Source organism: Macrobrachium nipponense, chromosome 1, assembly GCF_015104395.2.
Source record: "Macrobrachium nipponense isolate FS-2020 chromosome 1, ASM1510439v2, whole genome shotgun sequence".
In the NCBI taxonomy this organism is placed as follows: Eukaryota; Metazoa; Arthropoda; class Malacostraca; order Decapoda; family Palaemonidae; genus Macrobrachium; species Macrobrachium nipponense.
In genome coordinates, this window is record NC_087200.1 from 72138536 (window position 1) to 72154241 (window position 15706).

General features: G+C 34.9%; 1 pseudogene; it reads left to right on the forward strand.

Moving 5' to 3' along the window:
* The first annotated feature begins 9247 nt into the window (after positions 1-9247).
* LOC135218811 (uncharacterized) lies at positions 9248-12488 on the forward strand (annotated as a pseudogene).
* Positions 12489-15706: the final 3218 nt, after the last annotated feature.

A 15706-nucleotide genomic window follows, 5' to 3' on the forward strand; every position in this document is an offset into this window, starting at 1 on the left:
CGTTTTGATGGGAATGAAGAGAAAACAGCGCATTTTGAAGGCACGGTACCATTTTATGTTTCTATCATAGTCTCGTTTTTATATGAAACTGCTTTTGACCAAAATAGAACAAAAGGATGACATAAATACCAAGCAAAATTAATTCATATAATTTGATATACTTTGAATAGGTTAGATAGATAATTTTCACTACGTTGGATTTTTTTTTCGGTGAATAAGAGACAAAATGTTTTGAAGTCCATGAAAATGCCTTGTTTTTTCATAAATAAGAAGGATGCAACTAAACAAAATAAATGCTTGTCATTCTAGGAATAGTCGGTCCTCGTTCTCCGGATTATCAATCCCGCTCCGGTCATCTTTGAACAGATTTGCCGCTGCAACTTTCCGTTGTTCTTATTCTGAGAGGATTTCTCGCCCTTTTTAGATTTTTGTAAAAGACTTTGTCTGACAGTCTTCCCTCAGATCTTAAAAACTACTGAACTGAAGCTAGAGGGCTGCACATTGGAATTTTGATCATCCACCCTACAATCATCAAACATTCCATATCGCAACCCTTTAGCCTTAGTAGTTTTTATTATATTTAAGGTTAAAATTAGCATTAATCTTACTTCTGGCAGCGCTATATGTACCAACCACATAGGCCACCACCGGGCTAAGAGTTTGATGGGTCGTGGCTGAGGCCACCACTGGACAGCACTCGATTCTTCTCCGCATTTTTCACTGTTATGTTTCGTGGATGTTTTACGTACTGTAACGCACAATGCGTTATGTTTTCTGAGGAAGGATGACGGACCCCAGCCGGCGATGTCAACAGTCAAATGAGTTATCATTCTCAGTAAGTCCGTTCTTTTCATCCTGCCTTGAAAAATCAGGAAGGTCAGGCCGTGAAGGGAACTATAAGCCTCGTAGACAGGATCGGCGGTAAAATAAATGGGCAAATAATGACGATTCAAGACAAACAAAAAGAATATGTAGTCGCAGCAACTAGAAAGATGTATGTATTTTGTCTGTGCGTACATCCTCTGTATGAGAGAGCTTCCTGGACAATTTGCTAATGACGTCTTCTTTGGAGAATCAGCGTTTTTGATCACGCGACTTATATCCCTGGTAAGGACCTTAACTTGACATTTTTTCCCCATTTATCTATTTATGCTCTACAAGTGTTAGGATGAAAACGATTTTCATCGGTTTTCATCCTTTGGGCGATAGAGAGGCATGCCCATTATTACTTTAGCTATACGAGAACTTCCTAAAGAAACCATTCACTAGTAATATGTATGCAAATGCTATAGTGAATAATATAGATCAGTTGTATACCGTTTATTCCTAATATAATATCACCTATCAAAACACCCTACCAGAATACCATCTCGACGGAGCTACTTTGGCTTGTATATACACGCATCACCTACTCCGAGGTGATATAGTAGATTCACATCAACCATGCATTTGATGTCTAGGCCAATCTCTTACGACGCTCCTGATTGGCTGTTGATAAGCCAATCACAGGGCTGGAAACTATCAGTCTCTCTCGAGAGTTCACATAGGTATGGTGTATGTTCCACCTCTCCTGAGGGATGATTTTGAAAGACGTATCCCTGCCTATGTGAACTCTCTCGAGAGACTGAGAGTTTCCAGCACTGTGATTGGCTTATCAACAGCCAATCAGGAGCGTCGTAAGGGACGGCCCTAGACATCAAATGCACGGTTGATGTGAATCTACTATAGTACTAAACATGGCGGAAGCTCCCTCGGATGCCGTGTTTAGTACTAGCCACCTCGGGGATCAAAGTATTATTAACGTCCATTTCTATATTGTGCGGTCGACAAATTATATTCATGAAGTGACGCGTAGATAACAGCCCAGAGTAGCACCAGCTTAACTCCTACCTAAAGCCGGTTCTATTATGTAGGTCACTAGCTGAACTGGCAACCGTTAGATTTATTATTACCCGAGAATAGTAATCTTTTTTTATATACTTCTGTAGAGGCCGAGGTGAATAAACGGATGGAATTCAAGTGATTTAAAAACAAGGTAAAAAAAAAAAATACAATCCGTTTTATGAAATATCCTTCCGCGAAAAGGCTGGGCGCTCCTGATTTAGATGCGGTTGACATTTGTTAAATATCATGCTTGGCAAATACCCTTAAACTTTTAGCCTTCTTAACTTAGGCGTGTAAAATGGAATATTCAGACATTGGCTCTATTTCGGCGGGCTGATAAGTGATATATATATATATATATATAGTATATATATATAGTATATATATATATATATATAATATATATATAATATTACATCTTTTTGTTATTATCATTATGTTTATCATTATTATTGAGGCGAATTTTCTCAATGTCGAGACTGGGATATGATTAAAGGTCCACAATAGTATTCAGTCCTGGATTGTAATGATTTATAAAAGCGCTTTTATTGATATTATTATTATTACTTAATTGTGGGAGAAAATATTTTAATTAATTTTAAAATATCGTTAATTTTTTAAGCGAAGACTAATTTATACCGAAAGCAAAGGAAGAATGGCGGACAAATATCAAATTTAAAAAAGGAATTCAACAAATACATTATCATTTGTTAGGCGGAACCTCGATATTAGCAAAGAAGAAGAAAAAACAAACTTTAATCCATTACTTCCGTCATTATAAATGACTAGCTCCCGCTGAACAATATATCCATTTAGCGTCTCGAATATAACAAGAAAATATCACTAAGGTTGCCCAACAGCCGACAGATGTCGAGAATAATTAGATCTCGCTTTTGCAAACACTTGCAAACATATTTTCCCTGCTTTCGGAAATCAAAGAGCATTTTTCCGTTTTTCCTCTCTCTCTCTCTCTCTCTCTCTCTCTCTCTCTCTCTCTCTCTCTTTGTGTGTGTAATTGTTACATACTGTCTACAAAGGAGATTGTAAGCAAAATCCCTTAGTTCAGAGACGAGCCTTCAGTTACGAGAGCAAACCTAATTACTGCTACTGTTTGCTGAGATTGAAAGAAGGATTTAATACCCAGATTAGGACATTTCCGGCCTTCTGGATGGCACTCAGGATGCCTAGACGGATAGTCAGTATGCCATTCACAAGTCCTAGGTAATATCCTTCATGCATAGCTGTACGGTCTGTTGAACCTTGACATCGAACATTGATGGGTGGAGGTAATATACATTCATACATACATACATACATACATACATACATACACACTTACATATATATATATTCATATATATATATATATATATATATATATATATATCTGTTATACATATATATATATATATATATATATATATATATATATATATATATTTAAATCCTTCCCCGAACTTAATAGATCAATTGAAAGGAAATAAATTTAGCTCATACATACCCATGTACAATGTGCACACACGCATTCACATGAGTCACACACACACACACACACACACACACACAACAACACACAACCACACACATATATATATATATATATATATATATATATATATATATATATATATATGTGTGTGTGTGTGTGTGTGTGTGTGAATGCGATGCTGTGCACACATTGTACATGGGTATGTATGAGCAAATTTATTTCCTTTCAATTGATCTATCAAGTTCGGAGAAGAATTTAAATATATATATATATATATATATATATATATATATATATATATATATATACGTATATATATATCATATATATATAAAACAGATATATATATATATATATATATATATATATGAATATATATATGTAAGTATGTATGTATGTATGTATGTATGTATGTATGTATGGATGTATGTATGTATGTATGTATATTACCTCCACCCATCAATGTTCGATGTCAAGGTTCAACAGACCGTACAGCTATGCACACACCCACACAAACACACACACATAGATATATATATATCTATATATATATATATAATATATATATATATGTGTGTGTGTGTGTGTGTGTGTGTGTGTATGTGTTTTAGCCGTGTCCGTCCATGTGTGTACATACATTGTACGTCTGTATGGATATACAATTATTGTGTTTCATTTGATTTACAGTGTTTAGTAAAGTGCGCAGGTAGGAGACCAAATCCAGAAGACAGCCATAGGTTTTCTGAATGATAGAGCCGGTTCGAGCGTGTCTTGCGTAGTGATACAGTGTTATGCCCCAGCGACCTTGCACGGTCAAAAATAATCATGGCAAATGAATAAAGATTATCTTGCAGAAACGGAATAACGATAGGAGGTATATTGATACTCAATACACTTGCTTAAATTAATCTATACTGGACCGTTACGAGACAAATTGTGAAGGAGATAATCAAATCCTATTTTATGGAGCAACACTAAGACCATATTACAGTGTTCAGTGGTTCGTTCCCAACCTGAGCCCAACGGGTCACCCAAGCTGTCAATAACTATCATCGTCTGTTTAAGTCAAGAGAAATAGCATGGGCCTAGCAACCCCATTCCCATGGACTTACTGAACTACGTACATTAGAATAAGGTCAAAGATCACCCAGTTGTTTGACTGTTTAATCTTGAATGTCAGGATAGAAGGATTAAATGACAACTGGGATTAACCCATTGGCTTTGAACGTCGCTACCAATTCCATCGATATGATCTCCACTCTTGTTCCGTTCAAGGATAAGAATGTCCTATCCAGGCAAGTTACCTTCCTGATACGTAAAGCTATCCGATGATCTGGTAAGTGGCTTGGAATTAATCCTGCCCGATAAGGCTGAGAGTGTGCTTGATGATCTGTGGATCATCCTTATCAATTAGTTTGATCCCGAACCTGAATATACTCAGATCTAAATTTGACACTCATCTGGTCAGACACAGACAGACAGACAGACAGACAGACAGACACACACACATACATACATACATATATTATATATATGATATTATATATATATATAGTATATACATATATTATATATATATATATATATATATATATATATATATAGTATCTTTATGTAGTGTGTATATGTATATCTTAGTGTTTGATTTCACATGAAAATATACACGTTGTCCTAATGTGACCAGATGAGTATTAAATTTAGATCTGAGCATATTCTGGTTCAGGATCTAACTGTTTACTCAATGCATATCTCGAAATGAACGACAAATCTGGTTGAAAAGATTATATTCCTGGACCATCAACAGTAATTCCTTAATGCTAATTGATAAGGATGATCCACAGATCATCAAGCACACTCTCAGCCTTATCCGGCAGGATTAATTCCAAGCCACTTACCAGATCATCGGATAGCTTTACGTATCAGGAAGGTAACTTGCCTGGATAGGACATTCTTATCCCCTAACGGAACAAGAGTGGAGATTATTTCGATGGAATTGGTAGCCACGTTGAAAGCCAGTGGGTTAAACCCATTTGTCATTTAATCCTTCTATCCTGACAATCAAGAATGAAGAGTACACAACTGGGTGATCTATATATATATATATATATATTATATATATATATATATATATATGTATATATATACCATATATATATATATATATGTATATATATATATATATATACCATATATATATATATATATATATATATATACATTTATATGTATGTCATTTGAATATTTTTATTTAAATAATTATTGATTTATTTATTCATTCATTTATATATATATAATTATTTAATTAATTAACTAATTAATTAATTTATTTATTTCGTTTTATTGTCTAAAGGGCTTATACCACTTTCAGCCAGCGTCTTAAAACCCGTATTTTTCGCCGCCCCCCCTTTACTCACTGGAAATTTTTAATGACCATGTAAATATTGAATACAGAATACCTCAAATGGGGTTTGCTACTAAGTATTCCGCCTGGAACCTCGTAATGCTTTTATTTTTGATAGTGAATAATTTGTGCAAACGTTGTGCAATCAGCTAACCCATCCCTTCAACCAAACGTTCGCTAAAAGAGATAAACATGAACTAATTTACAAGTTTGCAGAGCTAATGGACAAGCGAATATAAAAGTACCACCACCAGCTGCAGCAAGATAACAACGCGCGAAGTGTCCTTGAATTGCATTCTATCTGTGCCGAGAGAACCATAGGAGTTAACGACTGATTGCTGATCTTTTTCGAAGAACTGCTTTGTTACAATATAGTGTTGCTATATTATTTTGCTTGAAAGTTTTTATTAACCCACCCTCTTTCTTGTAAAAAAATAAATAAAAGAAATCCAGCACCACTTTTAAAAAAAGCTTAAGTGTTAGAGCTTTTGGATCCAAGAGGAAGAGACTCCGCTTCATCTCTGTAGGTGTTGAAATAATGATTAGTAAATTCAAAGGATAACACTGCAGTTTGAAAGATCACGGAAAAATGGCTAACGGATGAGAGAAATGCCTATTAATCTCCTCCTCTCCCCTCTACCTTTGGTTTGGTCTTCACATAGTCGTTGAGTAATTCGTCACCGTAGCGGGTAAATAGCCAAGAAACCCCAATAATAAAGACATAAATACCAATGCAATTTTCTCAAGAAAGGCATTAAAAATGAACGCCGCGTGACTTTCTCCCGGGAAGGTCCAGTATTCCCACACGGATCGGAAGCATTCTCCCTCCTCATCATCAAACAAGCGATATAAAAGGCAAAAAAAAAAATAAAAGCTTTGATCAAAATGTGACTGGTGTGTAGTCTATAAATATCCTATCGAAGAGTTCGCTGTTTGGATTAAAAAGTAATAATCCATTTAGCTTTGAAGCTTCAACAAATAATACTTTAATTATTGCTGCAAATTAAATTTCAGCTCTAGGCTTTGATATCGACCAACTGACCTATTTGCGGATTCGCAGGGCAGGGACCTGCAGTTCGTTAACACGTTGATTGGCGTTGATTGGAAAAAGCATCTTATTCAGTGTATTAAAAATTGACGCTGGGAAAAATCGTACATATGTCGGGTTACACCGTCGAGTCAGACTGTCTGGTTCTGCATTGCGTTGACTGCTAAGCTTGTCAGTGCCTTCAGCCCCTTTCGTTCTTTTTACTGTACCTCCTTTCATAATCTCTTTCTTTCATCTTCCTTTCCACCCTCTCCTAACAACTGCAGGGGTTTTCTTCCTATTACACATTTAAACTTTTACTGTCAATTTCCGTTTTAGCGCTGAATGACCTCATAGGTCCAGACGCTTGGCCTTTGGTTTAGATTCTATGTTCAATTCTAATAGAGCAATTTCTCTTTCATCAGGATAAAGTATAACTTTCCATATACAAGATTATATATTTATTCGTTTTTATTTTCTTAATTATTGGTTTTCTAAGCCTCCACTGGCTAAACATCTATGGCGAAAAAAACTCTGAAAAACCCTGAAAGCCCTTAATGAAAACAAAGGAACAATCACAAGAAATTAATTATACCATCGTCATATGAACGACCAACGTCCCATGATATGCAGTATATAAACCAGCTGTAATGAATGAGTCCTAGTCCTGATAAGAGATCTGCAAACTTTAAAAGCTAGATAAACACACACACACACACACACAGCCTTGTCGAAAAATATGGTGTCTATGTAGAGGCAATTTGACAAAGCAATTCTTATTAACATCATGTATTAATTGTTTCAGCCTTCAGCCATAATGGCAGTCTTTTCAATAAGAGTACAGAGAGAGAGAGAGAGAGAGAGAGAGAGAGAGAGAGAGAGAGAGAGAGGTTACAAAACACGATAGTCTGTGAGCATTTATGTAAACAACAACAAACGAGAGAGAGAGAGAGAGAGAGAGAGAGAGAGAGAGAGAGAGAGAGAGAGAGAGAGAAGATGGGGTTTGTGGGAGAGAGAAGGGAGGGGAAGTATATAAGCCTTTAATGGCCAAACAAAGTGTAAATAGTATTGCCCCATACATTCCTCTCTACTTTACTTCATTTTATCTTTTCCGCTCCCGTGGTACCAACAGAGTAAATGATCTTTTATTAATGTTGACTATACACACACACACACACACACACACACACACACACACACACACACACACACACACATATATATATATCATATATATATATATATATATATATACTATATGATATATATATATATATATATATATATATATATATATATATATATATATATATTCAAATCGTTCGGTTACTTTTAAATATATCACGTAACAAAATTCACATATTATGATACAATTAACGCCAGCAGTTATCGTTTGCTTATGAACACTAAATATAAACTCTGCGAAAGCTACGGAGGAGTTTAATGGAAAATTATCGCATAGATGAGAAGCCCAATTATCACGCCCCCATGCTAATGAGCTGGATTCTTGCTCATGGTACGTTTGCAATGGTACGGGGTGAGGGGGTGGGGGAGGTAGGAGGTTGGTTCGTGAGTGGGTTAGTGGGAATTCGATCAAATCCTTGTGATCAATTGCAAGTCGTCGGCGAACTTGGTAATAACCAGTTCCTGGAATACTTTTGACTTTAAAATGAAATGGGAAATATGCTATTATACAAGCGCATGTTTCGTGAAGCTCCTACTCAAAAGCTTTAACTAGAGAGAGAGAGAGAGAGAGAGAGAGAGAGAGAGAGAGAGCATTACAAGGTTAATACCTATATCTAATAAATATAGAACCTATGAGAGAGATACCATGCGAGAAAAATATGTTAAAGAAAAATTATATGAAGTAAGCAGAAATAAAAAATACAGCTCTATGGTTAATTTTGATGCACATGAGAACACTTACACACACGTATGAATTCTGTTTTTATTTTCATATTTATTATTACAAAATAACATTCACTTCTTTGGAAGCTTATTACGATTCTCGATTCTCTGTCTATTAATTGTCTCTAAATGTCCAGAAAAAAGTTTGGCAGAAAGCCATAAAGGCTTCAAGTTATACCTTATACTTAGAAGTAAAGAAGAGAGAGAGAGAGAGAGAGAGAGAGAGAGAGAGAGAGAGAGAGAGAGAGAGAAACTCCTTCACAGAAGATCCACAAAGAAGCAAAATTGTATCAGTCAGTAAAGGCTTTCATTTCAATTCTATTTCATACCTAGAGGTAAACAACAAACGAGAGAGAGAGAGAGAGAGAGAGAGAGAGAGAGAGAGAGAGATCCTTCACAACCACGGGCGGCGGAAATCCCGGTAACCGGCTGAGGTCAGGTCGCAGGAGGTCCGGTTTTGTTTATCGCTACAGTCATCTCAAGGCCAATCCTTTCCCTCTTGTCACGGTATAAAGGAAAGTGAATTGCCTCTCAGACTCTCACTGTCTACCGGGACGTAAAGGCTCCCACAGCGCTCACAACCACCCACACGTCCGCCGCAACCGTTTGCTTCAGTTCTCGCAAATAAAAGTAAGTCTTCATTTTGTATCAGGACCGAATATCCTATGAGACATAAACGTCCGTATATATATATATATATATATATATATATATATATATATATATATATATATATATATATATATATATATATATGTCTCATATCATATTACCATGACTCATACATATACATACATCGAGCGACAAATGCCCTTTAATATCTAATTCGCTCTACCCCGGAATTAATATATCTTCATATATGTTAACCAAAGGGGAATTTTTTTTTTAGTCGATGAGAAATTAGTCGACTCACGGGCGCGAACCATCGAACCAACAAGATTTGTTGGTTCGATGGTTGGCGCTCGTGAGCCGACTAATTTCTTGTCGACTAAAAAATTCCCCTTCGGTTAACATATATGAAAATATATCAATTTCGGGGTAGAACGAATTAGATATTAAAGGACATATGTAGATGCGGTGTATACACACACACACACACACACACACACACACACACACACATATATATATATATTATATATATATATATATATATATATGTATGTGTGTGTGTGTGTATGTAATATACATACCTATGTAAAAAATTATATCTCAATAGATTGATTGGTAAATACGATTTAAAAAGGCAACAAAGGGACTAAGGTCATCAACGCCAGCTATCGATTTTAAGGGTAAAAAAAAAGAAAGAAAAAAACTGAGGCTTGAAAAAATACTTCATTGATTTTTTTCATAAGACATCCATTCAACCATACATGTTGTATACCTCACACTGTGCATACATTGTATTATAAGAATCAGATTTAAACATTCCAAACAAAATGACAAAGACATTACTTTTTTCAGAAATCATTCTTTCTCAACTAGCTTTAAAAAAACTTATATTGTCCTCTAGGTCAAGTGATTTGATGGGATTCTCATCAGTCAATCAAATTTTATGAGAAAGCTTATCGACATTTTATCAATAACTTTTGAATAAAATATTTTGTGAGTATTTCGAATATTTCAGAATGCAGGTTATTAATCAACATAAGACTCAAATACCTTCAAGTAATGTGGAATATTTCAGAATCATTGAAAACTTCAAACTCCTCATCTATTTTATCCACGTTCTGTCTTGTGACAATATTGCCAAAATTTCAGAAATGTTTCCCAAAATTGTTTTTTTTTCTTCTTCTTTTTTACACTTAAAACGCTTTATACAAAATCGAGATATGGGGCGAAAGGAGTTTTCCTGACAAAATCTCCTAATTAAGTACTCCCTACAATCCACACAGCGACTAAGTATGGTCCTAATGTGTTTCCAGTTGCGAAGCCGTCGAAGATATCCATGGTCAACATAATAAAAAAGATGCCAGATTGGCTATTCACTATTTTAAAAATCATTCACGATAAGCAGTTAAACCGTAAGAGCCTCGTGACCCAAATCTACTTGAAATAAATTTCTAGCTTATTAACTGAGATGTTGAAAGCAATTTAAACAATAGTCTGCTGGAAAGAGTACAATTTTAGATTTTAGTTTATTTATCTATCTATTTATTTAGTATGATGATGATTATGATGATGATGTTGATGATGATGATTATTATTATTATCATTTGTTCTATTGAAGAATAAAATAGAAAAGAACTTCTATAAAATCAATGCAGCTGAAGCAGCAATCTCCTTCAATAGAACATGTTTGAAAGAGGGTCTTCTATCTAAATATTATTATTATTATTATTATTATTATTATTATTATTATTATTACTATTATTATTATTATTATTATTATTATTATTATTATTATTATTATTATTATTTATTATTATTATTATATTATTATGTATTTAGGATTTGAGGTAAAGAGACAAATGTGGCTATAATTTACCCAGTCGCTCAGATGGTTAAAGTTATTCCGAGGTCAGAGTTAGGAAAAGATTAAGATCTATAAAAAAAAGAAAGAAAAAAAAGATATGAATAATGCAAACAATATCACCACGAACCGCCATTAATAATGATCTTGTTTCATTCTGAAGGAACAAGATGTCTTCCAACGCCGTTGCCCCAATCGCCTACCAGCTGCAGCAAAGCCTCCAGCACGTCGACTTCAGGAGCCTGACAGACGGCCTCGACCTGAAGAGCCTCGTGACGGGCCTGGACGTGAAGACCGTCAGCTGGCTCGCTCTCATCGTCGTGGCTCTGATCTTCATCCTACGACTGGTGGACGAAATCTTACGGTTACGACGCCTCCTCTCTGGCCCTCTCGGCTGCTGATTACTGGCAGGACAACAGGGATCAGTTCACTTATGACCCTTACTCACGTGGAAGGTTTGTAGAGTCATTTATATACGGTTCTGAGTCTGGAAGACTGCTTTCTTGGATATAACATAAAGTCATGCTTCGTGAAGCATGATCAGGTGCATGAATAGTTAATAGGAGCATTGCATACACACACACACACATATATGTGTATCAACGCTTTGGAAATGAAATGCTATCATAGATTCATTAAATGTAATCAAGTGTATGATCAGCTTAAAATAACTCAGAAGTGGATCCATAAATCTTTCATTGGGAAGGGTGGGGCTGCACTTTATATATATATATATATATATATATATTAAATTATATATTATATATATATATATATAATATATATATATATATAATGATAACTAAATAACAGATTTTGCTACTAATAATGATTTATTGAGAGAAAACTATGTTATATCATTCATATCCATTGGGGGCCCACTTGACCATATTCCCCCCGACCCCTTGAATTTGCCACAGAGCTTAATCACAGTTTCATATGTTGATAAAATCATTTTAGAATTGATCTTCATTTTTCTTTTACTCTCACATTCTCAGCAGGTCTTTGGAGCCCCTGACAGAAGTCCTTGATGCTCTAGCCGACGCAGTCAAGAAGTGGGAAAGTACCCAGGAGAAAAGCGCCAAGAATCTTTCTTCGTAAAGAAACTATGAAAAAAGTCGCCATGTCTTTCATTACCTCATCTCCATGATGGGCACTCTGTGTTTTCGTATATGTTGTTGTGCCATAGGCGAATCACCGTGTTCCCTCCCTTGAGAGGTTAAGTTATTATTGATTCGTGTTATATAGTACCTCTGCGTGTGATCTAAGTTATTTTCCTTTACGAATAAATAATCATAGAACAGAATTGCTATTTTTGACCTCTGTTATTTTTGCTCATTCATTGTCGTCGTTTGCAACTTGATTACTAGACACCCCTAGGAGGGCGATAGCTTCTTAGGAATCTTTGAAAATTTGTAATACGTCTGTATGAAAAAGGAAAACATGCTGTATGAAGACCGAAATATCGGAAAATACAAATAGAAATACATAGCAAAGGTATATACCAAAGTACTGATAGAAATAAACATAAAAAGTTAGTGTCTATGAAAACTGGTATATGAAATAAATGAATATACCAAACTACTGATAGAAATAAAAAAAATTAGTATCTATGAAAACTGATATACCAATTAAATGAACATACCAAACTGCTGATAGACATAAACATAAATAGTATATGTGACAGTTGCTATATCGGTAGATTTATATGCCAAACTACTGATAAAATAAACACAAATGAACAGCATGCGTGCAGCAAATGAAATACGAAATAAATTAAGACAAATTGGCATAGCGCTTCTGAACAGTGGCAAAGTTTCTCTTAAAATTCCAGCCAATACTCATTCCGAACAGATAATCGAAACCATCTCGTATCTCAGGATATGGATGATAACGCTCGACGAAACGATTTCACGAGATGATTAATTAAGCCATTTCGACAGTCGGAATTACAAATAGAGCCATAAGTGCTTATTATATTTTCCAGCGTTCCTTGATGAATGCAATATCAATTAGCCACTGATGTGATCAAATGAGAGTGATTAATTACTTGACTAAGTCTGTCCTGCAATTACTATTCATTACTCCATTGCGTAATATTGGGAAATGTCATGACTTGCAACTGTAAATAGTTGGCTCCATATTATATATTATATATATATATATATATATATATATATATATATATATATAGTATATATATATTATATATATATATATATATATATATATATATTTATATATATAATAAACCAATATGTGGCGTTCAGTATCGAATTCACTGTACCTTGAGGACAACTTACACTCAAGGAGAATTGTGAATGATTAGTGTTTCTGGAAGGAATCGGACAGTGGCTTTTGGTCTTGAAACAGCGACTAGACAGTGACTGACCTTCTAGCTATTAAGAACAAGGTAACATACTCCTGGTCTGTATTTAAGATATTTGTGGCATAATATTTGTTAATGTAAAAAAAGTCATACGTTTCGAAAACACAAAATCTCGCTCACTTACACACACACGCACTTATATATATATATATATATATATATATATATATATATATATATATATATTATATATATATATGTATATATATATATATATATATATATATATATATATATATATATATATGCATACATATATATATATATATATATATATATATATATATCTACATATATATATGTATATATATATATATATATATATATATATATATATATATATATATATATATATATTACTTTTAAGACTCCAGCACGTTTTAATCTTTGCTATTCTCCAACCCATCATTCCATATTCTTTTATGAATTGCTAAAAAAAAAAAAATAATATTAATAAAATAATAATAATAATAATAATAATAATAATAATAATAATAATAATGGAAGGGATAAAGCTACCAGATGGAAGCAACATCAAACACATAGATGAGACTGGATACAAATACCTGGGAATAATGGAAGGAGGGGATATAAAACACCAAGAGATGAAGGACACGATCAGGAAAGAATATATGCAGAGACTCAAGGCGATACTCAAGTCAAAACTCAATGGTGGAAATATGATAAAAGCCATAAACACATGGGCAGTGCCAGTGATCAGATACAGCGCAGGAATAGTGGAATGGACGAAGGCAGAACTCCGCAGCATAGATCAGAAAACCAGGAAACATATGACAATACACAAAGCACTTCACCCAAGAGCAAATACGGACAGACTATACATAACACGAAAGGAAGGAGGGAGAGGACTACTAAGTATAGAGGACTGCGTATACATCGAGAACAGAGCACTGGGGCAATATCTGAAAACCAGTGAAGACGAGTGGCTAAAGAGTACATGGGAAGAAGGACTAATAAAAGTAGACGAAGACCCAGATATATACAGAGACAGGAGAATGACAGACAGGACAGAGGACTGGCACAACAAACCAATGCACGGACAATACATGAGACAGACTAAAGAACTAGCCAGCGATGACAATTGGCAATGGCTACAGAGGGGAGAGCTAAAGAAGGAAACTGAAGGAATGATAACAGCGGCACAAGATCAGGCCCTAAGAACCAGATATGTTCAAAGAACGATAGACGGAAATAACATCTCTCCCATATGTAGGAAGTGCAATACGAAAAATGAAACCATAAACCACATAGCAAGCGAATACCGGCACTTGCACAGAACCAGTACAAAAGAGGCATGATTCAGTGGCAAAAGCCCTCCACTGGAGCCTGTGCAAGAAACATCAGCTACCTTGCAGTGATAAGTGGTACGAGCACCAACCTGAGGGAGTGATAGAAAAAACGATCAGGCAAAGATCTCTGGGGACTATGGTATCAGGATGGATAGGGTGATACGTGCAAACAGACCAGCGTGACGTTGATTGACAAAGTCAAGAAGAAAGTATCACTCATTGATGTCGCAATACCATGGGACACCAGAGTTGAAGAGAAAGAGAGGGAAAAAAATGGATAAGTATCAAAGATCTGAAAATAGAAATAAGAAGGATATGGGATATGCCAGTGGAAATCGTACCCATAATCATAGGAGCACTAGGCACGATCCCAAGATCCCTGAAAAAGGAATCTAGAAAAACTAGAGGCTGAAGTAGCTCCAGGACTCATGCAGAAGAGTGTGACCCTAGAAACGGCACACATAGTAAGAAGAGTGATGGACTCCTAAGGAGGCAGGATGCAACCCGGAACTCCACACTATAAATACCACCCAGTCGAAATGGAGGACTGTGATAGAGCAAAGAATAAAATAATAATAATATATTAAAAACCAAGCAAAATATTATATCACTTATAACTTAGATGTTATCAAAATGCTTCAAACACAACTAAATATGTACAAAAAGGTTTCAGCTTTGATATAATGAATAAGTTTGCATGTATTAGAATTTATTGTGTGCAATATGTTAAATTCGATAACATGGGTTGAAATATTTACCACAGAGAATAAATTTTAATACATTCGAATGAAAACATGAAGATTTATTCGTTATGGTAGACAAAAT